General features: G+C 35.9%; 1 long non-coding RNA gene across 1 annotated transcript in view; it reads left to right on the forward strand.

The window, feature by feature from the left end:
- The window catches only part of LOC145257482 (uncharacterized), a 243,982-nt gene that overhangs the window by 215,312 nt on the left and 5,931 nt on the right, over positions 1–22,739 (forward strand). The gene's annotated exons all lie outside the window — the stretch shown is intronic.

A 22,739-nucleotide genomic window follows, 5' to 3' on the forward strand; every position in this document is an offset into this window, starting at 1 on the left:
AAACGAGGATTTAGAACAAACAACACGCGCACATGACGAATGTAAACAATGAGGAAAGCTAATTGAACACAGCGGAAATCCGGTGGGCAACCTATATAAACAAACTATGAGAAAGTTCAAAGGAAAGGATACCTTTTCAAAAGAAATCAGTGTGTTGTCCATCCAAAACTTTCACTTCTCTTGCATCTCTCTCATATAACTTATGATCCATCTCAAACAGAGCAGATAAACTTTTTTCTTTGATATGAATATAGACTGTTACACGTTGGTTATATATTTTTCTCTTGGTAAGATTTGAATAACATAAGACTATTTCACTTAGCTATATATCTATATATTTTTATTTTCTTCAATTGAATTTATTTATTTTATATAAATAAAAGTTTGCTAATTTTTCATCAGTATTTGTCCTCATTATTTCCTATGTGTTTTCTTTGTCCAGTACATTTTATTTTGTTGTTGTCGTCGGGACGGATTTCCGTTCTCATGCTAACATATTGCTAAGGAACCTTGGAAATTTCTTTATTTTATATATATCTTGTTACGTCACTCATCTCTATCGTTCCCAGTAGGGCTGGGTTACGGTGTAACAGTGTGTATGAGTAAAAGAAGGTATCTGTTTATGAGAGAAAGGTCTGGTGTATATAATTTTTTTTTTATTTATCCTGGAAAATGTCTGTGTGGCTTTTCGCTTAGTATTTAATATGAAATATGTGGAATATTTGAAAACCTTGCAATATCTCATAATATGAAATAATATCAAATGCTAAGCGAAAAGTCACACAAATATTTTCCAGGATAAATAAACAAAAATCATATACACCAGACATTTCTCTCATAAGCAGACATCTTCTTTTACCTACAGACACCAATAATGCAATACTTTGCAACACACTAAACAAACTAGGAATTCCAATTATATAAACCACATCACAAACTATAAGACAAATATTAAAAACAAGACAACTCCAAAACAAAGCAGTTTCCAATCCAGGTATATATACTATTCCTTGCTAAAATTGCCATCATAGATACGTTAGTGAAACCCAGCGTAAATTAGAAAAAAAGACTCTTTTTTTTAAAAAAGGAGTCACAACTTATCAAGACCTGGAGGCCACTCAAGGATAAGTATTACTAAGTGTACAGTGGTCAAAGAGAACATGTTGTAGTCATCATTAGTAGTGGAAATTTGGTAAATTGGATTACTTAAAGGAACGGCTCATCAAGAATTTGTTCGTGTTGGACTTGAAGATAACCATACTGTAGTCAGTTGGAAAGCAGGAAAACGAAACAGAGTTCCACAGGCGTGCAATTCTAAAGTAAAAGCTTTGTTCATGGAATCTACGTTTAATTTCAAGGTAATACATCTTTTCAAATGGTAAGCGTTTCAAATATGTAGCCTTAAACGCTGGTGATGTTGGTTTTCTTTGCATTGCTGGAGTCAATGGCATGGACAGCCTACAGAAAAATAGATTTAAATGTTTTTAATTCTCAGTGAACATAAAAGAGATATAAGAAATAACAATTCTCTAAGTACGTTATTTTCTCATTCATTGCGGCATAATCACACCTTTGACTTTAAACAAGCAAAAATAGTTAAATTTATTTCAAATAAATCACGCCGGAGACTTCTTGAATCTGCGCTTATCGCAAATTCAGGCACAATTAAACAACGTGGAAGTTTCTATAATGTAGCGCCATTAATGAATAAACTTTTATTAAAAGAACATAATTTAATTGTAGACAGGTTCATTCTCACACCATAGAAACACTTCCTCTAATAATTAATCTCAATCAATAAATTACATAACAAAAACACACTCATTTCATTTCAGGTATACACCTATATTTGAATTTTAACGGACATTTTTTTCCGGAAAGAATATTAAATGTGTCATATTTTTCAAAAATACATTAACAGCTATATGACGTCATAAAAAAATCGCCCTCTCTTTAACAACCCAACCTTCTCCCCCTTTTTTTGAATTTCCAACGTCTTTTTTTCGTTGCTGAAATAGAACAGCGTCACACTTTTCACAAGAAAATTTTTCAAATATTTGCATTGGTATTTTGGGTATTCTTGATTTCATTCATCCAGAGGAAGTCTCGAAATAAAGACGAAGCGTTGATGAACACATAACTCCGGTTGTTACTATTTATTTCTCTCTCTCTCTCTCTCTCTCTCTCTCTCTATATATATATATATATATATATATATATATATATATATATATATATATATATATATATATATATATATATATATATATATCTTCAGGTGTTAGTTCCCCAATATACTAGGAGGAAGAAATTGAATAATTAATAACTAAAAGATGCTAACATTGTAAATAAAACAAAAATACCAGAAAATACAGAGAATATGTTTTTCAGTGACAGACACAACACGAATCTAACAAAGAAGAAAAACGAATTATTTCTGCTTTCTTAGCTGATCCAATAAATAATTGATTAATCAACCAATTAGGCCAATCATTTCTCTTATTGATCGCACCTTCAAATGGGTCATTTATGCATAATCTTTCGGTCAAGCCTTTGAAATAAAAAATAGAAGCCAATGTTTATTGAAGGCCTGTGCTTGTAATTCGTATGCTTTCTTCAGGAGAACAGTAATTTCTTTGAATCTATTGAGTATTCTCTTAAATGCAATGATCTGTGTGCTTTCTTTTACTTATACAAACTTTTGTCTTTGACTTTTTTTTTTTTTTACATTTTCACCCCAAACAAGGCGCATTGCCACTTTGGTGTAGGGGGCTACTACCAGGGGCAGCAACTACTGGGGCACTATGTTGGGATTTGGGCAGCAAGATGTCGGTTCACGTTGCAATTGAACTTCTGCATGTCAGTACAGTTGGGAAGCAGGAACCTGGAATGGAATTCCAGAGTCTAGCGGTTCTGGGGAAGAAACTACTGGAGTAGAAAGATCTTTTACATCTAGGGATCTCTACTGTGTGGGGGTGGGATTTAGCTGCCTGTCGGGTTTGTCGAGGGTGTCTACGTCGTGGGGGCACAAGTGTCTGCAGTTCGTCAGAGCATTCACCATTAAAATACTTGTAGAACAGGCAGAGGGATGCAACGTTTCATCGATGAGACAGAGGCTGAAGCTTAGATGCCAGTTCATGGCCTATCAGATTGGCGACTCTTTTTTTAACTTTGTCTAGGAGCGAGAGACTAGTAGCAGATGCACCAGCCCAAATGTGACAACAATACTCCATACATGGGCGAATGGTGGCCTTATAGAGGTACAGGATACTTTCAGGTGTCAGCAGTTTTCTAGCATGGTAGAGAGAGCCTACCTTTTTCGCAGCGGCCCTGGCAATGTTTTCAATATAATTGTTCCAACTCATGTTTCCTGTGAACGTTAGGCCTATCAGATTGGCAACTCTTTTTTTAACCTTGTCTAGGCGCGAGAGACTAGTAGAAGATGCACCAGCCCAAATGTGACAACAATACTCCATACATGGGCGAATGGTGGCCTTATAGAGGTACAGGATACTTTCAGGTGTCAGTAGTTTTCTAGCACGGTAGAGAGAGCCTACCTTTTTCGCAGCGGCTCTGGCAATGTTTTCAATATAATTGTTCCAACTCATGTTTCCTGTGAATGTTAGGCCAAGCAGTTTGAAAGATGTACTCTCAGACAGGGAGTCACTGGCCATTGCTATTGGTGGCAGAGAAGGTTTCTTGTAATTATTGAAGGAAACCAGTTTAGTCTTGGCAGCATTGAATGTGACCATCCATTTATGTCCCCATTCCACTACAGATTGGAGGTCATCCTCTAGTGTTTTTGCCATTTCTTTAGATATGTGTTCATTTGTTTTCCTGTCATGCCTGTTATAGAGTGTAGTGTCATAAGCATATATACCCATCTCAGAGGTAGTTTTGTCGGGGAGGGCATTAATAAATATTAGGAATAATAGAGGTCCAAGGAGAGACGCCTGAGGCACTCCCACATTTATATCACACTGTTTAGATGTACGACCGTCGAGGACAACCTGGATTTTTCTCTTATCTAAGAAGGATTTAATTATGTTAAGAATTCTACCAGTGAAACCGTATGATTTAATTTTCCTGAGGAGACCCTTGTTCCATACCCTGTCAAAAGCCTTAGATATATCCAGAGCTACCGCTCTGCCCTACCCCACTTTGTCCAGTGAATGTTATATACGTTCAGAGATTACAGTGAGGATGTCAGCTGTGGAACGGGCTTGTCTAAATCCATATTGTCTGACAGTCAGAAGTTTAGCATCTGTAAGGTGCCGGACTAGATCATGGTTAATTATGGTGTCAAATATTTTGGCAAAAAGTGGGAGGAGGCTAATAGGGCGATAATTTGATGGGTCAGTTCTTTCGCCAGAATTCTTGAATATTGGTACAACAGAAGCAGTTTTCCAATAGCCCGGAAAGCATGATTCATTAAGGCATTTGTTGTAGAGTTTAGAGAGAACTGGAGTTATTTCCACTGAGCACTTTTTTAATAGCACAGCTGGGATGGGATCAGGTCCACATGCTTTTGAAGTGTCAAGGTTTTTTATGATAGTGTGTACCTGAGCAGGGGTGATTTTTAGATCGTCTAGCGTGGTGTCTGTCCGCAAAGGAAAGTCAGGCAGAGGGTGGTTGGAAGGGTCCAGTGTGGAGTTCGAGGCAAACCGGCTGGCAAGCATATTAGCCTTGTCGGTTGCTGAGCAAACAACCTCGTGATTGTTGGTTAGTGGGGGAATTGTTGATTGCCCATTATTTACTACACTGTTGTAGATTTTCCAGAAGTCACGATTTCCTAATTTTTGTGCTTTGATGCGTTTTTTAGTGGTTTCAGTAAATTCTCTCTTAGCTGTCGCTATTTCTTTCTTAACGTTACTTCTAGCTTCTATATACTTCTGTTTGTTTGAACTGGACTTATTTCGGTTAAATCTGCGGTATGCATGCTGCCTTTGAGCAATGGCAGTTGCACAAGTCGAAGTAAACCATTGGGGAGAGTGGTCCTTGCTATAAAATTTCCGCATGGGAACATATGCTTCCATTGCAGTTTTAAACCATTCAGTGGTATCATTTGCGCACTGTTAAGCAGGAAGAGAAAAAATATTTCCCCATGGGGCATCTCTGATAAGATCTCTGATGGCTTCCCAGTCAGCCTTTTTATATCTCGTTGTTTTTAGCACTGGCTCTTCAGTTTTGGGTCTAGAATTTAGGGTGATTTCTACCATTATCACTGCATGGTTAGCGTTCCCGAGTGGGCTATCAGCATTTGTTGTACAATCCTCGGGAAACAGATCTAGAAGTGATGCGTGTTGTTCTTGCTGGTCAGGGAAACGGGTTAGAAACGTAACCATTTGTGATAGGGAGTGAGATATAGCAAAACTATGTGTTGTGCTGCCCGCTGCATCTGTGTGAGTAGAGAATCCAAGCCAGTTTTTGTGGTGAACATTAAAGTCACCAAATACATGTACTTGTGCACTAGTGTCGAGGGAGAGTGCTGTGTCTATGCTGTCAGAGACTTTGTTTATTATGGTGCAGTCCTGGGTCGAGGGAGAGCGGTAGAGAAAATAAAAGTAGCTAATGTTGTGTTGTATGTTTAGTCTAAAGCACATAAAGGCTTGATCCTCCGTTTCTAGGTTTGTTTCTCTAGTCAGTGGGAGGGTGTTACGAATGTAGACTCCAAGTCCGTGTATATGTCTGTCAGAGTCCTTACGGCAGAGTGGGAGATAGCGAGGCATGTTAAAGTAGTTAGAGGGGATGGAGGAGTGTAGGTTAGTCTCACTTAGTGCTAAGATATCCAGGGTATTTGTTAGGAGAAATGCTTCAACATCAGCTAAATTAGTTCTAAGCCCACGGATGTTAGTGAATGCAAGCCTCAAGGGAGGAGGCGAGTTGGATTTGTTTGTCCCTAGGCCTGGTTTAAGCTTATTTTTTTATTGTACTGTCATCATGTTTTTAAAGAGTTTCAGTTAGGTGAGGGGGGGGCTGAACAAGAGGTTATGCAGGGTATCAGACATGCAACACAAGTAGACCATTAGCTGACCTTTCTTTCTTTGGTGTTTCGTCTCTGTTTACAGACGAGATGAAAATCAATCATTCAACCATGTGAATGCGTTCTCTTACTATAGTTTTCACAATAAAGGCAGGCCTTATTTTCTTTCATGAATGAATACTGATCTGCTTAAATTAAAGTACTTGAGACTTTTCTTTCTTAACAATATAATAACACTACTTCTATTTTGAATTATATATATATATATATATATATATATATATATATATATATATATATTCTTGAAAGTTTTTAACCTCTGAAACTATGCAAAAGCAATTTTTTTAAATTTGTCCTTCCTTAGAAAATCTTTTGCAAGTAAGACAATTCATTTCTTGCAATCGCTGAGCCAATTTCCTTTCACGAATTCACAATAGACCTAATGAATTTTTTTCTTTATTTTTTACTTGGGAGTCATCACTTATCAAGGCCCAAGGGTTATTCGAGGATAAGGGTTAATGAATATAAGGTGATTGTGTAGTAATCGTTAATTTGATTATTTATGGGGACGGTTCAACAACTTTTTTACATTGTATTTGAAGGCTAACATGCTAGCCTTCAAATACAATGTAAAAAGTGATGCAGGCAGTTCTGGGAAAGAAGCTTGTTCATGAAATCTGCGTTTAGATGGAGAGTGCGGGAAATCATATATAGTGGTTGTAGTTAGTCGATTGTTTTTATGAAAGTTTGACAGAAGGGGCATAAATTAGAGTTCAGTCGAGCACTTGCCATGAAAATAGCGATAGAATAGAGACAAGCTTGCAAAGTTTTTTCTGTGGGAAAGAGGTTGCAGGAATAGAAAAGGGAATCACCTACTAGGTTTTGAACCAGTTTGAAACTCTATCAAGGCAGGATAGAGTGTGCCGAGCAGCTGTTGCCCAGATGTGGCAATAGTATTCCATTTTAGGATGTACCTGGCTCTTATACAGATAAAGCATTGCATCGGCAGTGAGATATATACTGGAGCGATAGATGATCGAACCAATGTGGGCAACATTTGATGTATGTGCATTGGATCAGCAGTGAAAGTCAGTCCCAGAAGCTTGTCAAGACATGGAGCTTGCCCAACACGAGAGCAATTCATTTCAATTGGGCATGATTAAGGGTTAGAGCAATTATGATGAAAGGAGAGAAGCTTGGTTTCCAATGCATTAAAATTAACCGGCCACCTTTTTCCCTATTACACTACGTTTTTCAAGATCAGAAAAGAGAGAATCAGAAAGATATTGGTCATCCTTAGCTTTAGAAGTGTTGTCATAGATTGTAGTATTGTCTGCATAAATGTCTACAAATGATTTAAGAATGTGATTTGGGAGATCATTGATGAAGACTAGGAAGAGAGTTGGGCCCAGGATGGAACTTTGAGGAACGCCAGCATAAATACAATGAGTTTCTGATTTCTGTCCATCAACGACTACTCTTATAAGCCTATCAGAGGGAAAGGATTTAATAATTGAGAGGACATTTCCAGCTATTCTGTAACTGGCGATCTTGTGAAGTAGACATTTTTGCCAGACTCTATCAAAAGCCTTTGATATGTCAACAGCTATTGCTCTAGAAACGAAACCCCCAAGAGATTCACTAATTCTATGTCATATAACAGTTAGTACATCAGCAGAACAGAAACCATGTAGCATGTCACTGAGCAGGTTATTTTTGCTGAGGTGGTTGATCACTTCTTTGTTTATCACAGATTCCAGCAACTTACTCATGATACAAAGGAGACTGATTGGTCTGTATTGAGAGGAAGATGACCGATCTTTGGAACTTTTAATTACGGGGCAGACTGCTGAAGTTTTCCGGGGTGTTGGGAAGCATTTCTCCTTAAGGCAACATTTAAACAACTTTTTAAGTTTTTCCAGTTGAAGCTTTTTGAGCATTATGACTGTATGAGAGGTGGTTCTGGTTGAAGCATTTTGAGCACGAAATAGGAACGTCGTCAGGGCCAATTACTTTACTGGAATCGAGGTTTTTGATTAGTTTGGCAACATCATGCACAGAAATTTGTAAGTCACATTAGCATATTTTCAGACACAGAGGAAATTCGAGGGGTTGGTGACCCTGATCGCATATGGTAAAATTAGCTGCAAAGTTTTTGGCAAAAAGTTTTGCTTTGTCAGATGCTGACGAATTTACTTCAGGTCCATTGATGATGGGAGTGATAGAAAAAGGGGTTTCTGTGTACAATGGCATTGACACATCCTGAAGTGAACCACGGCTAGCTGTTGGGCTTTTGCTGGAATTTCTTGGGGTGGGGGGTATGAAGCGGTCTATACCGACAATTAACCATTCTATCAGGTCTGATACTATAGAGTACACGTTCTTTTTGAATATGGAGTGCAGAGGTATATCTGATATAAATGTTTGCAACTTAACCTAATCAATCATAGATATACAGTAAGATGGAGAGGTACATCAGAAGGTTTATTACATTTTGTTTTATCTTAACCGAGACAGTTCAATGATCGAAAGATACCAATGGAGACAGAATGGAGAATGAACACATTTCTGGGCAAGTTGTAAGAAAAGGGTCAACGAGACTTGCATAGTGTCCATTGGAGTCCAGTTCAGGATCATCATTTGTTTACCATGAAACACTGTATATATCTATCTATATGTCTATAAAAGTAAGAATATGTGTATGAGGACACTTCTCAACCTCTATGCTCAATGAATATTTGATCTACAGACTTGAAACTTGATATATGGGGTATTCTGACATGTGGAAAACTTTTTAAGCTGTTTTCATTCAGACCGTGCTAAGAGGTCAAAATTGAAAAATTGGTATGTGGAGGTGGTCGGATTTTATATGTTTGCTAACTGTTCCACAAAGGCGCATGAGTGGTTCATATGACAGATTTGTGTTAAAACTAAGTATGTTTGAAAAAACACTTTTTAAAGAATGTGTCATGCCAGCCTAATGGTTATGGTACTTGATTCACTGTCTTTAGCTTTTGGGTTCGATCTCAGCTTAAGTATTTTCTTTTTTGTTTTTTACTTACAAGAAGTCAACTGTTTAGAAAAAACATAATACTTTCATGCACATGTCTCAGTTTCTGTATGACTTAAAATATAATATTTATGCATATTTCACGACTGGGCAACGTCGGGTAGCCTGCTAGTATATATATATATATATATATATATATATATATATATATATATAGGTTACTATAATTCAGAGGTAAAACATCCAATGAATTTAATGAGGTTTATACAAAAGTGCTCAATACTAAGAGCAAAATATACTTTTTATTTATTTTTATGTAAACACTTAAGTATCGCTACACATTCATGAGTATGCGTCAGTCAACTAGTTATAGCTAACTAGAAACATCATCAGGCGATGTTGCTTTTACAGTCCTTGCCTCTAGCTAGTTATAACTAGTTGACTGAAACATATACATGAATGTGTAACAATACTAAAATGTTTACGTAAAATAAATAAAAAGTACATTTTGCTCTACCTTGATATTGAGCTCTGAGAGTGAGAGAGAGAAGACGAAAAAGAGAAAGTTGAGACAAATAAATTTATTAGATTATTTATTTCAGTTCCAAGAATTTAAGATCAACACATATTAAGAGTACGATCGTTTCTAAGACGATAAGAAATTTTTTTATTATTATTTTTTTAATTTTAATATAGAATTTCTATTGTGCCTTTTACAAAAATGACAAAAAACATAAAACAAAAAAAATTAACATTTAATAAACAAATAATCATAACAATAATTAAAAAATGAAATAAATGACAATAAATACATAATAGATTAGAACCCCAAAATTCAATATTAGGAAATAAGTAAATAAAAAATACTTAAGGAGAACAAGAAACTCTTAGAAACGAAATTATATGGTAGGAACCTAGTAAAAGATATCAACACATGGGTAGTATCACTAGTAAGATACTCTAGACCGTTCATTAGCTGGACTAAAGAAGAATTGAGGCACCTCAACCAGAAGACCAGGAAACATGATCATTCACAAAATGCACTATGCTCAAAGGATGGTGCTGACCGACTATATGAAAAGAAAAGAGGAAAAAAGAGAACTGGTCAGTGTAGAAGACTGTGTGAATGATACAAAAAAGAATTAGAAAAATACATAATGCAGAGTATAGAATGACTAATCAGTGTAGCAAGTGAAACCGTAAAAAAGAACAAGACAGAGAACAGACAGGCAAAAGATAAGATTAGAAAAAAAATGGGAAGAGAAACAGCTACATGGATGATTTATAAGGATGACAAAAGATGAGACTACTAAAAACACCATAACATGGCTATGAAAAGTACGCTTAAACAGAGAAACTGAATTATTAACAACAGCCACACAAGATAACGCAATTAGAACCAACTACATCTAGCTAAGATCGACAGGACACAGGAAAGCATCAAATGTACACTCTGTGGGCAAAAGGATGAAATGATAAACCGCATAATAAGCCGATGCAGCAAACTAGCACAAAAAAGAATATAAGAATAGACACGACCAGGTGGAGAGGGGCAGTACACTGGGAGCTATGCAAACAACTGCATCTTGAACACTGATACAAATGGTACCATGGAAGTACAAACGGATATACCCATCCAAGCAAGGATGTGATAATAGTTAACAAGAAGGAAAAAACCATCCCAACAGATTACAGGGTGAGTATGAAGGAGGCAGAGAAGTGAAACAAATACACAGAACTGGCCAGAGAGCTGAAAGGGATATGAAACATGAAGAAAGTCAAGATAACACTAATAATTGTAGGAGTATTAGGAACAATTCTGAAAATTTTTTTTAAAAAGAGTGAGAGAAATTGGAATCAAGGGGAAGGCTGAGAAGATACAATGGATAACAATAATAAAAACGGCTGAAATCTTAAGGAAAACCATTAAATGTGGAGACTAATCCATATGAACTAAAAATGCTACCCCACTCCAAAAAAAAGTTTAGCATCAGCACTGACTGGCAACATGCCAAATTGTCAAGAAAGGGTCAAAGAAGATGAAAAGACCGAGGAGAGAGAGCAATAACCAGGCCTCTACTGGATAAGCGTGAAAAGGACTGAGACCTTGGGGAAGCCTACTGCCACCCAAATTGTAGTAAAGACCAATAGTCGTTGCTAGTGAAAAATCGATGGTAAGCGGCTGTTGCAATGATGCAAATACATTTGCAGAGGAAACCAAAAGATTTGGAGAGTACTGAAAATCTGGGGAGACATATTGTCACGCTGACTCCGGGGAACACCACCGGTTTTTGTCAGTAAGCAATCTTTGAGGATGGTTTGTGTGAGATCTCTCTTAGTGAGTAAATAATAAAAAGATCTTAAAACAGGTAAAAAGCAGGAAAAAGAACATAGCCATGGCATAGATTGACTACAAGAAAGCCTATGACAGAATCACACAGGCATGAATAATAGAATGCCTAAGGATGTACAAGATATTTGACAGGATTATCAAAAAACACTGAGACCGGAACTGACAACTGGAGGATAACACGTGACTGAGATAAGAATACAGAGAGACATCTTCTAAGGAGAGTTGCTCTCACCACTACTGTTTATCATAGCCATGATACCACTCAACTACATACTTAGGAAATGTGATGCTGGATACAAGTTTACAGGGACAGAACAAAGAATAAATCACCTTATGTATATGGATGACCTGAAAGCAAAATGGACTGGGAAAAGTTGATAAATACAACCAGAATATTCAGCGAGAACATTGGAATGGAAAAGTGTGCACTACTAGCGATGAAAAGTGGAAAAATAGACACATCAGAGGATATGGAACTGTTCAACCAAAATGGGAAAAGAAGGGCGCTTGGTGAACATAACACTTACGATTATTTGGGTGTTCTGGAAGCAGACACCATCAGATCTACAGAAATGAAAGAGAAGATTGGAAAATAGTACCAGAGAAGAACAAGGTCTTATATAGTAGAAATCTAATTAAAGGAATAGACAAATGGGCCAATATCGCCGATAAGGTCCTCTGGATCATTCATGGGCTTGACTAAAGAGGAATTTAGGCATCTTGTTCAAAAGATAAGGAAACCAATGACAATGCGTTACACCTAAAACACGATAATGACTGACTCTAAATGAAAAGGAATAAGAGAGGAAGCGGACTGATAAATGTAAAAGACAAAAAAAACACTTGGTAAAGTACATAAATTAGAACACAGAAAGATTAATCACTGCAGCGAGAGGTACCTTCAAGAAGGAAACAATAAAACCAGATACAAAAAGACAAGAAAAGAACAGTGGGAAGAGAAAGAGCTACATGAATGAGTCATAAGAATGACAAGAGAAAAACCACGAAAACATCTGGACATGGATAAGAAAAGGACATATGAACAGAGAAACAGAATCTCTACTGACAGCTGCACAGAACAAAGCGATTAAAACTAACCAGGTAGACAACTATAGTTGGATGTCATAACAGCATTTAAAAGGAAGGAATATGCATTGTAACTTCCATTAACTTCTTTTATTTAAGTAAAGACCTCAGCAGGAAAAGGTTACAATACACACACACACACACACACACACACACACACACATATATATATATATATATATATATATATATATATATATATATTAGATTAGTTTTTGACGTTTTTAGCGATATTATTTACTTCAAAACGTTGTTTTTTTTCCGTTATCTTAGCATTTTTTTAAGAACTGTAAGCTCTTTTTATTTTCACACATACACACACACACATATATATATATATATACACCAGCGGGGTGGGGTCGCCGGTAGCTTAAATATGATACTTTAATTTGTCCAGACTTCGTATATATTATTATAAAGTCATGATTTCAAAAGTAAAGAAAAAACTAATTAGGTGCCATCAGCTAGAATCGAAACCAAAACTATAGTATTCAAAGCTGGTGACGTTACCACTGTACCAACGTAATATGCATATAAACCAATTAAAAATAAAAATAAAAAGATGAATGTACAAAATGCTTAATGATTTTTTTTTTTTCAATTTTGTCCCTTTTGACCCCATTAAAACAATTTTAACCGGCGAAAAACCCACAAAAGAACGGCCTGTAAAAATCCAACCATTTGAGACCCCCCAGCGCCGTTTTGCGACTTTTAATTTTGGAGACAGACAGACCGACATATAGCCGTTTATATATTAGATATATATGAATGAGTCACCCCTTAATTTTTATGTGACGTATTTATTTATTCATTTTTATTAAGTTCATAAAAGGTATACCTATGGATATGCATGTTTCTAGCTTTCAGCTGTCATCAGCATGAGTTAGGATCGAATTCATGACACTAGCATTCATAGTCTGCTATTGTACAAATGAGCTACAATAACTCTAAGTAAATCTGTCGACCTAGTCCACAAATTCCAAAATTTCATCATGACAAGTTTCACGAAAAAATACACGATTAAACCCGGTTCTCCAACTTCCAACGTAGACCCCTACTACCATGTCTCCTTCTCCAACATCAGGGGTCTTCGTTCTAACCTTCCAGAGGTTGAAACCCAATTACAGGAGACTAAACCAGACCTTTTATTTTTAAGTGAAACTGGCATTGGACAGGCTATTTCCCTAGATGAGTTTGCAATTTCAGGATACTCTAACTTAACTTCTAAAACTGACCCCCAAGATCGCCATGGGCATGGAATATGTGCCTATATTAAAGATAGCTTTCCATGTGGGAGGGACATCTCCAGGGAAGATCCTAACTTACCCTATATGTGCTTCCGGGTTGCTTTAGCTCACACTACTGCATTTATATTTACTCTCTATCGCCCCCACAACAGCGGAGTTACTATCTTTCAAAGCATATCTGAGAAAATTGACCAAGTCCTTTCTACTTATCCTTCAGCTAACATTCACATATGTGGAGACTTCAATGTTCACAACGTCGAATGGTTGACCCACTCAAACAAGACCGATGATGAGGGGAGGTTCTGTCATGATTTCTCCATTGCCTATGACCTCACTCAGATTGTTCAGGAACCTACCCGTGTGCCCGATAATGACGGCCAGTATGCGAGCCTACTAGACCTTTTTCTCACAACTTGCCCTGAACTATGTTCAGTTTCTGTTCTGTCGCCTCTTGGATCTTCCGACCACTCTGTTGTATCAATCAAGATAAAAATGAAATGTAATAAGTCCCCAGACGTACCTCTTCATCGTACAGTATATCGATACACTAAGGCTGACTGGGATAGCTTCCGTACATTTATATCTGATCTACCTCTGCATTCCATGTTTAAAAAGGATGTGTCCTCTATAGTATTAGACCTAACTGAATGGTTAATTGTAGGTATTGACCATTTCATACCCTCTAAAAAGTTTCAGCAAAAACCTAACAGCCAGCCATGGTTCTCTCCAGAATGTGCTGCTGCCATTGCGCACAGAAATCACTTTTTCCACTGCTTCAAACGTAATAGATGTATGGAAACTAAAGCCGTTTTCAGGACTGCCAGCAACCATTGTAAGAAAGTAATAAGGAACGCAAGAGTGTTGTATGCTCAATCTGTTAAGTCCAAAGTAGCTGAGCAGCGGCTTGGTTCCCACCAGTTTTGGCAAATAGCAAACAGAATCCTGAACAGAAGCGTGTGCTCCATCCCAACTATTATCAATGGACCTGAGGTAATCTCGTCAGCATCAGACAAAGCCAAACTCTTTGTCAAGAACTTTGCAGCTAATTCTACCCTTTGCGACCAAGACCGCCAACCCCCAATATTTCCTCCTGTATCAGAAAACACGCTATGTGATATACGTATATCTGTATGTGATGTTGCGAAGCTAATCAAAAACCTTGATTCGAGTAAAGCAACTGGCCCTGACGGTATTCCAATTATAGTACTCAAAAAACTTCAACCTGAATTAGCGCCCATACTTACAAAACTGTTTAAACGTTGTCTTAAGGAGAATAGTTTCCCATCTCCCTGGAAAATCTCATCAGTATGCCCTGTATTTAAGAATTCAGGTGATCGCTCATCCCCCTCTCAGTACAGGCCAATAAGTCTCCTGTGCGTCATGAGTAAGTTGCTAGAATCTGTGTTAAATACAGAAGTAATCAAACATCTCAACAAAAATAACCTTCTTAGTGACACTCAATATGGTTTCCGTTCTGCTAGATCTACAGCAGATGTCCTTACAGTTATATCGCATAGGATTAGCAAATCTCTCGACGGTGGCAATCTTTCTAGGGCAATTGCTCTTGACATATCTAAAGCCTTTGATAGGGTATGGCATAAAGGTTTACTTCATAAGATCGCTAGCTATGGTATAGCTGGAAAAGTCTTCTCAATTATTAAATCATTTCTTTCTGATAGGTTCATAAGAGTAGTAGTTGAGGGGCAAAAATCAGAAGCTCACAGTATTAATGCCGGTGTCCCTCAGGGATCCATCCTGGGCCCAACTCTTTTCCTGATCTACATTAATGATCTTCCAAATCATATCCTTACATCATTTGTAGACATTTATGCTGACGACACTACCATTTATGGTAGCACATCTAAGACAGTAAACGACCAAGTTCTCTCCAATTCTCTCTCCTCTGATCTTGAGCACGTAGTACAATGGGGAAAGGAGTGGCTGGTTACTTTTAATGCATCTAAAACCAAGCTTCTCTCTTTACATCATCAACATTCTAATTCACATTTGTCATCAATTGAAATGAATGGCTCTCGTCTTCAGGAGGCCTCAAGTTTTGACAAGCTTCTGGGCTTGACCATTACTCCTGATCTTAAATGGAACACGTATATCAAATCTGTTGCCAAGGCCGCTGGAAAAATGGTGGGATCTTTCTATCGATCCAGTAGATATCTCACTGCTGATGCTATTCTCTACCTATATAAGAGCCAGGTACGTCCAAGGATGGAATACTGTTGCCACATCTGGGCAGGAGTTGCTAGAAAAGACTTGTCCTGCCTTGATAGAGTTCAAAATAGACTTCGTAGCCTCGTAGGAGATGTCCTTTTCTCCTCCTTGCAACCTCTATCTCACAGAAGAGATGTTGCGAGTTTGTCTCTGATGTATCGTTATTTTCATGGAAAGTGTTCAACTGAGCTTCAATCTATGGTCCCCCCTCGCCAAACTTTCACAAGAAACACTCGTCTAGCTGTAAACACTATCAATAATTTCCCCCACTCTTTATCTATGCCTAAACCTAAACGTAGATTCCATGAACAAAGCTTCTTTCTTAGAACTGCACGCCTGTGGAATTGTCTTCCGTTTTCCTGCTTTCCGACTGACTACAATATGGTTGTGTTCAAGTCTAAAGTAAATAAGTTCTTGATGAGCCGTTCCATATAAGTTATTAAATTTACCAAATTTTCATTACTAATGATTACTATATTGACCAATTTCTACTGTACACTCTTTAACCCTTATCCTTGAGTGGCCTCTGGGCCTTGATAATGTGGTGACGCCTTTGTAAAAAAAAAAAATAAAAAAAAATCACTACTTGAATACACGGTTTTTTATCGCTTTTCAATTTGAGATTTGTTTTTGGCGTTTTTTAGCGATTCTTTCAGGATACTATTTTAATAGGCGTAAATACATTACACCACTATGAATTTAGAGTCCTTACTGCATTACCAGTGGATTTAATCTAAAAATGCAGATAAAGTCCGTTTGAAACTTTCTACAGATGTTGTTGATAAAAAAATTAATGAATTCCGACTGTATTAACTAGTTCTATTTATGTTTCGAAAAAACTTTATAAACATTGTGTTTTTTCTAACACGCTGCTGAAGCCCAAGTTTGTGCAAGTCATAATTTGATTAGCAATTATATCCTTATATGGCAATACTGGTGGCTAAAACAACTGTACGCAATGTTGTAATCAATAAAAGAAAAACTTTTCGAAAATGAGTAAATACTTGTGTATCTACCGCTATTAACATGGTATCTCGAAAGAAAAATATTCATAGCTCTAGTAATGCACTATTGCACTATCTAAATGAAGACTTATGTTATTCATTCATATGTAATCACTGCCGCAAGAAGTTAAACTACATAGACATATTAACTATATATATATATATATATATATATATATATATATATATATATATTATTTTTAAAATATAATTATCCACTGACACGCGTTTCGTCGTCTACGACTCATCAGAGTGGCTTAATGTAGCGAAACATGTGTCAGGGGATAAAATTATATTTTAAAAATAATACATATGCCGCTCCCCATTTGGGGGTACCAAATTGGTCAAAGGGAAAATTATTCCCAACTCGCATTTAGGTATTAGGTACAATGTATATAAATAATTTAATTCATTCAAAAAAGTATCGCTAACAAAAACAAATAAACAACATCTATCTATCTATCTATCTATCTTTCTCTCTCTCTCTCTCTCTCTCTATATATATATATATATATATATATATATATATATATATATATATATATATATATATATACTCATGAGCAAAAAAATGGGCCAAGAGTGAAAGAAGGAAGAAATTGATTTTTCAATATTTTTCCATGAATTTTTGTTAATTTTAACTGAAAAATTCTATTTTGCAGATCATTATTATTATAGCATATAATAATAAATGGAAAAATTAATCCTAAAAATGGTAAGACCGCATCTTGGTGAGGATATAAAAAAATGAATCGCAGGTTTAAGGCAGTCCAAAATGACTTACAAGCAGATTTTTGATATTTTAAGAAAAAAAAAAGTGAAAACATCTCTTTCTGTAGTGAAGCGAATTGGTCAAAGGTTCGAAGTCGAATGCTTTGCAAAAGGGAAACCTGGATCTGGTCGCCCTAGAGCATTCATTTTTGAAGGACGACCACGGGCTTAAATTAACTGTTTTGAAGGATTGAAATAAAACTTATGTTGACCATAGCAAAGAATTCAAAACAGGGGTTGGAAATTCTCTTTCTAGATATATAATATCTAGACGAATGAAAGACATGGGATTTTCCTCTAAAAGGTGTGCAAAGAAGCCATTTTTATCTAAGAAGAACATCAATGATGGAAAGAGATTTTTCTCGTATTATGGCAAGAAAGATACAGACTGGTTCAGGAATGTTTTCTGGTTAGATGAATCAAGATTTTGTCTTGTTATTGATGCTCCCAATGCTCCCGAATGGTGCAATCAAAGAACTGATTTTCACCAAGTTGCATAAAAACGACAGTTCGACACTGGAATGGAGGGATAATGATATGGGGAACTTTTACTGCAGCAGGAGTTGGGGAACTTATTAGATGTGAGAAATCAATCAATGCAAAGGAATACATTCGAATATTAGAAACAGGACTGTTACCAAGTATCCAGAAGTTGGGAATATCTCAGAACATTATTTTTCAACATAATAACTGCTAAAGTCACAGAAAAGTGGTTTTCTGATAATTCAATTAATGTGATATTTTGGCCAGGTCAAAGCCCCGATTTAAACCCAATCGAGCATATTTGGTCCATCATATCTCGTGCATTCGGTGGAAGAACTTTTTCGAACAATGACAAACTATGGGAAGCTGTGCAAAGCGAATGGAATAGCATCTCCTCTTCAGAGTTTTCCACTTTGGTTGAGATCATGTCTAAAAGGATTGATCTTTTAAAGAAATCAAAAGGAAATGCGATTCCATCCTTAACATTTATTAAAGTAAATGTCTTGTTCTGTGTTATTAGTCTCGTTTAAGTTTCCTTGTTCAATTGTTCTTTGTTCAATATAGTTTTTAGTGCGATAAAATGTATAAAATTTGTTTGGTCCGTTTTTTTTTTTTGCTCACGAGTGCATATATAAGTGAGAATGTGTATGCATGATTCTCAACCTATATACTCAACGAATTTTTGATCTACAGACTTGAAATATTATATATATGGAAGACTTTTTAATCGGTTTTCATCCGGAAAAAAGGCTGCTATGGAGTAAAAATTTAAAAATTGGTACGTGGGGTGGGGGGGGTCATCGGATTTTCACAAATGCACATGCGTGAATCGTTCATATAACACTTTTTTTAAAGATCGTACCAAGCTGGCCTAATGATTATCGTACTTGACTCACCGACTTTAGATTTTGGTTTCGATCTCAGCTCGAGTATTTTTTTTTTTTTTTACTTACAAGAAGTGGATTGTTTAGAAAAAACAATATCGCATGCACATGTCTTAGTTTCTGTATGAATTAAAATATTATATTTATGTGTATTTTACGACCGAGCAACGCCGAGCGACCTGCTAGTACACACACACACACACACACACACACACACACACACACACACACACACACACACAAAGATATATATATATATACATACACATACACACACAAACACACACACACACACACACGAGATATGGTCTGGTTGTTAAATAAAACCGTGCCAATGTGTCAGTGTAATGTCACTTGATGTTACTATTTCAACGGTGTCCAACCATCTAACCCAAATTGACAAAATGAATCATGTCCCACATGAGTCCAGTAAACAAGTGTTTCTTTCTGAAATCAACCATTATTTAAAAAAAAATAGAAATAAAGAATGTTAACAGAAGAAATAAAAAGAGACAAACAAGCAAATAAATGATTAACAGATGTGAGTTATTTTTAAACAAAAAAACATTCAGAGAATGTATGTAAAAATTATGTGTCTAATTAAAGATTTGCTGTCCTATTTCATTTTCTAATCTCATTGTTCAAACGCTAGATGGGAAAAGAACTGAAAAAGCTTTCTAATATGTTGATCTATGAGCAATCAGATGCGTGCAACGTGGTTGTCACGAAAATTGAATAAGAATTAGTTACATTATTTGAAAGCATTATTTCGTAAGGTTAAATTTGAAAATTTTAGAAAAACGAGTAGTACTGTATAATTCTTTATTAAAACATTGTTTTTTTTTTCCTGAGATTTTCGGTGGCCTGCATCCTAATCATAGAATACTTGACAATTTTTATTTTTTCTTCTTTTTTTCACGCTTTTTTATTGGCGCTCAGTCTAAAAGTGGTGGCCCCTATAATAGAAAAATTGCACGTCCAATCTCGTTTTTCTCGATTGTCTAAAGTTTTAAAATTTAAGCTAATAAAAAATTTTTTTTTTCAAAAGATGTGACTAACTTCTTTTATTCAATTTTCCCGTCAACCATGGGTCGCGCGTCTGATTTGACTTTAATAGAATCGTCAACAAAATCGGTTGTCCAATTTTTCTCTTCTAAGATCAACAACATGAGGAACAAAAGGACAAAAAAATTAAAAAGTCTTATTTTATCATTAAGGTGGGTGCCAGAAAAAAAAAAAAAAACAATTAAAAAAATTTTTTATGTAATACAGCATTACACGGGTTTTCTAAATTTTTCAAATTTAACCTTACGAAATAAATGCTTTCAAAAGATTTGACTAACTCCTATTTAATTTCTATAATTAAGGATTTGCCGTTTATTTCATTTTCTATGCTCATTGTCAAGCATTGGATGGGAAGATAACTGGAAATTCTTTTTAATATTTTGAGCTATTGTTAAACTTGTTGCTCAAGTTAATAAATCAGTTTTCGAATTGCTTTGAAAATAACATTGTCATTTACTGTCTCATTTGAATTACAAAACTACCCCATCATTTTCAATTCAAAAACAATTTCGATTTAACTTCAAAATACACATCTGTGATCAAAATTAAAAAAAAAAAAAGGTTCTTTTTTTTTGCATCTTCTGTATCATTATTTTCATTCGTTTGACTCCTGTCTCACATATGTTATTGCACGGTTTGTAGAAAGCGACTTCAAATCTCTGACCTCCTATGTTTCCTTTGGCCTTCTCCTGTGAGATGACCCTACCAGTTCAACTGTCCCGCATTACTAACACAAGAACTCTAATCCATTTTTTTTTCAACATGATCATACCATCGGAGTCTTCTGCTTTGCACACATTTCACTATACTGTACTTTAAGACTAATATTACACATCCATCATATCATTCTCGTATCATTTTTTCCATACAACACATGTCCTCAACTATTACTGGTCAGATTTCATTTTCATACATCACACTGCATACACATGCTTGATAGACTCTTCTCTTAGTCGACAGCTGTAACGCTCTGCTGGTTAAAAGTCAAATGAACAATTAACAGATGCAAGTTATTTTTAAGCAGAAAAAACATTCAGAGAATGTCCATGTAAAAAATTAATTTCTATAATTAAACTGATCAGGATTTGCTGTCCTATTTTATTTTCTATGCTTACCGTTAAACGTTGGATGGGAAGAGAACTGAAAATGCTTCTCTAATATTCTGAACAATGACCGAATGTGAAATTCAAGTTTAAAGGAACTTGTTTCTGAATTTATGAGATGAGGATTGATAATTTGGATTATTCAGACTATCATTCTCATCTTGAGTTCGAATTGAACCACCGACGACCTTCTTCAAGTGTTTCCTTTTGAACTGGAATCTTTCTGCCGAATTTGGGAATAAGGAGTATAGAAAACCCGAGCAGAGAAAGCACTAACCAGACCTCCGCTGGATGAGTGCAAAGAGGACTGGGACCTTGAGGAAGTTTATTCCCATCCAAATTCCAGTGAAGACCAACGAGAAATCAATGATAACGCAAATGTTTTTGCAAAGGTTATCGAAAGAGGTGGAGTGTACTGAAATTCTTGGGAGAGTTGTTGTCATTCAGACTCCAGAGAACACCACAAGTTGTTCTCAAAGAAAAATCTTTGATGATGGCCTGTGTGACTACTCCTAGTGAGTAAATGATAATAATAAATAGTGTTTTATTTAGAGTCAACAAACTTCAAAATAAATCGCAGAAAAATACTTTTATTATACAAATATGTAGTTTATTCTAAAGATTAATGTTTAGCATTTATAATTTAAATACAATTTCGGGCATATGATCCTGCAGCTCACATGTATATGGTGTAATACAGATGTTCAATTTTCACAAACTCTACGATTAAATTAGTCTGTATTTCGGTAATAAGATGCCGAATGCTGTCTTCTAAGTGGTCTATTGTGTCTAGTTTATAAGCTTAGACATGTGACTTTACATATCCCCAAAGAAAATAGTCTAATGGGGTTAAATCACATGAACGAGGTGGCCAGTTATCAGGTCTATTTCATGAAATTATTCATTCATCAAATGTTTCTCTCAGTAAATTGATCATATCATCAGCAAATTTGCAAATGTTGCTCGGGTGTCAGTGTCTTCAGGAGGAACTGCCAAACCACGCTGAACTCAAAATAACTGATAGTTTCCAAATCTGCAATTAAAGAAAATAGTGTTGTCAATTTAAGTAGAGATCTGTAGTGATAATTAGTTAGATTGTACATCTAAAAACAAGAATAGGTTTAAGGTTCACAAAATTCAAACTAGAATTCTGCACAAGTACTAGTGTGGCCGATACAAAAAATATAATTGCAAATTACTTTAGACTTCTATCCGATCATAAATAAGGGAACGAAAGTGTGGATTAAATAAAGGATTCTCTTTGAAATTACATGCAGATTGATACTGAGTTTGATTGAAAGTTTCTCGAGTTGGACAAGATTAACCTGAAGAAGGTCAGAAGTAACATTGATCAAGTGTGATTAACATTCAAGATGAGAACAGTAATCTAAATAATGCAAATTGAATGTGAATTTGTTACTCGATTTACTAAACCAGTTTTCAAATTGCTTTGAAATTAAAATTGCCTCTCATTTCATTCAAATTTAAAATAATGTTTCTTATGTGCTTACCCCCCCCCCAAAA

The sequence above is a fragment of the Euprymna scolopes genome, chromosome 3 (genome assembly GCF_053919585.1).
Source record: "Euprymna scolopes isolate OS-2025 chromosome 3, ASM5391958v1, whole genome shotgun sequence".
Taxonomy (NCBI): domain Eukaryota; kingdom Metazoa; phylum Mollusca; class Cephalopoda; order Sepiida; family Sepiolidae; genus Euprymna; species Euprymna scolopes.